Source organism: Anomaloglossus baeobatrachus, unplaced genomic scaffold (assembly GCF_048569485.1).
Source record: "Anomaloglossus baeobatrachus isolate aAnoBae1 unplaced genomic scaffold, aAnoBae1.hap1 Scaffold_533, whole genome shotgun sequence".
NCBI lineage: Eukaryota > Metazoa > Chordata > Amphibia > Anura > Aromobatidae > Anomaloglossus > Anomaloglossus baeobatrachus.
In genome coordinates this window covers 81,229-84,237 of record NW_027444702.1, presented here as the reverse complement: position 1 = coordinate 84,237, position 3,009 = coordinate 81,229, and the positions used below count along the sequence as shown (strand labels likewise).

At 44.8% G+C, this 3,009-nt stretch overlaps 1 pseudogene; it reads left to right on the top strand.

The window, feature by feature from the left end:
- The first annotated feature begins 681 nt into the window (after positions 1-681).
- Positions 682-888, top strand: LOC142283175 (U2 spliceosomal RNA; annotated as a pseudogene).
- The last annotated feature ends 2,121 nt before the right edge of the window (positions 889-3,009 follow it).

The window sequence follows — 3,009 nt, the reverse complement described above, 5'->3', positions numbered from 1 at the left end:
CTTCCTGTATGGGAGTGGAATGCAGTGAGGCTAATGGAACGCACGCCTGCGCATTTGTGTTTAACGTCGCGCATGTGCAGAACGGAGAAAAGGCTGCGCTCACTTCCTAATGAAAGGGAGTGAGACGCAGCTGGGAAGGGAAGGGAAAAGATTAGGGTTTGGGGATGATGAAAGGGCTTTCTACGGGCAAGGATGGCAAAGGGTGGCAGTGACGGAAAGTCAGGCAGCCTGTCCTGTCCTGTCCTGTCCGTCCGTCTTTTTGTATCATGAATTGGAAAGACTGCAAGGGGGAGGGGAGGTGCTTGGAGGAGGAGGAGTTATTCAGATTAATTGCAGTGGGCGGCGGCTGCAAAAAGCATCATTCTTCTTGTTTTTGCTCTGCAAAACAGCCTTTTCAAGGGTTGGCTTGGGTGACAAAATGTCTTCTGTAGGCGTGGGTTTGTCTCCCTCTCCCTAAGATGTGTCCGGTATAGGCCAGGGTGCCACTCAAGGCCGTAACCAATTCGGGTTATAGCTTCTCGGCCTTTTGGCTAAGATCAAGTGTAGTTTCGGAGGACGCTACCTTGGTCGGTACTGGAAGGTGCCTGGGATTGCACGTCTGCCGGCCTTGAGGAAGTGTGTGCGCCTTCTGGTGACACATAGCCCTCTTGTGCCTGGACGGTTCCCAGGCAACGGGAGGCGATCACCTTTGTTATTTTGAAGTCCTACTGATAAACAGAAAAAAAAAAAAATTAAATCTGTTCTTATCAGTTTAATATCTGATACGTCCCCTCTCTGGGGACCATATATTAAATGGATTTTTAGAACAAGGAGATGGAAAAAATCTTGCTCTGTCCACTCCACGCATTGACCTGGTATTGCAGTACCTCCAGGACCGGTGCACCCCTTCTTAACCCAGTTTCCAAAAGCAGAACTCAATTCACCTGATTCAAATGAGCCCCATTAGTGAATTGAAAGAAAGCAAAAACTTTATATGCACCTCAATTTGGCCAATTCACTTTTCACACTTTCACCCTTTTTTTTATCTTTCACACCTTTTACTTGCTTTATTGATGCAAAAGCTGTGCCAAATAGCAAACTCATCTCCACTCAACTTGACCAACTCTGCTATGTCCCGTGCAGTATCTTATTCTCAGTCTTATCTAGATCATTTGCAATTGAATAGAATAGATCCCTTTTGGACACATTGGATTCAGCTGCTGCAGTGACTGCAGGTGTTAGAAGATGCAGACTTGGCATCAGGTGCTGTCTATCAGATTCCACTCCAATTAAAGCTTCCATTGTTTTTCGGTGTTTTCTTTGAGCAATGATGATGTCTTTAGTGATCTGTTGGCTCCCTCTCCTGGAGGAAGAGTTTGCTTGCTCTTGGACTTTCAAAAAGAGAGGTCATGATAGACATTTAGCTTCTGAGCCCAATTGGGGACAGTCATGGGTGATGAATGTTTTGCAACCTGCTGCGAAGCCTGATACCGCAATATAAGGAACGTCAAATACTAAGAATGGGCGGCCTATGAAAGAATTAGTACTTTCATTAAGCATACTTAAACGGCTAATTGGGAATAGACAAACTGTAAAAAGCCCTCTGAGAAAGCCCCTCTCTAACCTTTGTTAGTAAGCTTTTCTGTAGTCTGCCTGTTGATGTATTTTCCGTTTGAACAGTGCACAACATGAAGTGACGGAACACTGGCTTGTCACAATGTCCCCCGCTGACATCACGATAGCGCTGCTGCCTAGAAAGCCAGCTGCGCAGCAGAAGTTGCTCTTTGGGTGGGATGGTGGGCTAATGTATCTATTCCTGCTTGGTGTGAGTTTGACATGATCTAGAGCAACGAGTTCCAGTGGCTAGCGGTTGATTATTGGCTGTAATGGGGCTTTCTGGCTGGTGCCAGCCTTTCTTCTTAGCACACAGGAACCACAATCCCTACACCATGCTTCGATGGATTCTCTCATCCCAGCCCAGTAAAACTACATATTTCACACAGTTATAAGCAGCCCATGGGCATTCACCTGGATTAAAACCCATAACAGCTCATAGACCAAACAATCAATCTACCACTGGACCAAAGACAGGAAGCTAAATCCACTGCCTGCGGTAACTAACTTAATCCTATAGTCTACTCACACAACAAACCCAAGAGAAAGGAAAAAAACATGGCTTCGATTATCCATCCAATGAAAACGCATAACCATTGTGAGCCATTGGACAATGCAATTGCACACATGGTGACATGGTGCACGGCCCAATGAATCAAGTCTGTACTTCATATTCACGGTTTAAGCCCTTGGGTTCTAATGTGTCCAGAGTACATATCCAGAAAGATTCCCTTTCTTTGTGCTAAGCACAAGTCAACAATACGTTGTAAGCAGATTCTATTACCAGTCCCACACCATTTTGTGACGCATAATCGCACAGTGGCCCAATTAAGATTCCAAGTCATCGAACATGTCCCAGCCATACGCAGAGGAGGCGATAGAATTAGGAAGCTCAAAGAAAGGGAATCTTTCTGGATATATACTCTGGGCACGTTGGAACCCAAGGGCTTAAACCATGAATATGAAGAACCGACTTGATTCATTGGGCCGTGCACATTTTTTCTAACGCCCGGTTCTTTTTCGTGTTCACACTATATATGGCTCCAGTATGTATGGAGTTCCATTCTTCCTTGTTTTTTATTTGTCATGTTTGTCTGATTACCTTGTCTAACAGTTTTTTCTCCCCTTTCTTTACCTTCCAGGTTCCCATAGTCACGTGAAATATCCCTGTTGCACTTGATTACGGCTCACTATTCACTATAGGATGTCTTATATCTAACATCACACTCTCACCCATCAGCACTCTATAGGTTTGTATAAGGTATGCGCTTACACATCCGGTCCTCCATAGGTATTTCCACTTATGTAGCACTATCCCTATGATCACTCATAACTCATACCCTTGTAGTCAATTACAGCCTCCTCTCTCCCCTCTCCCCTTCTCCCTTTCCATCTATAATTTTGCCAGTACAATAT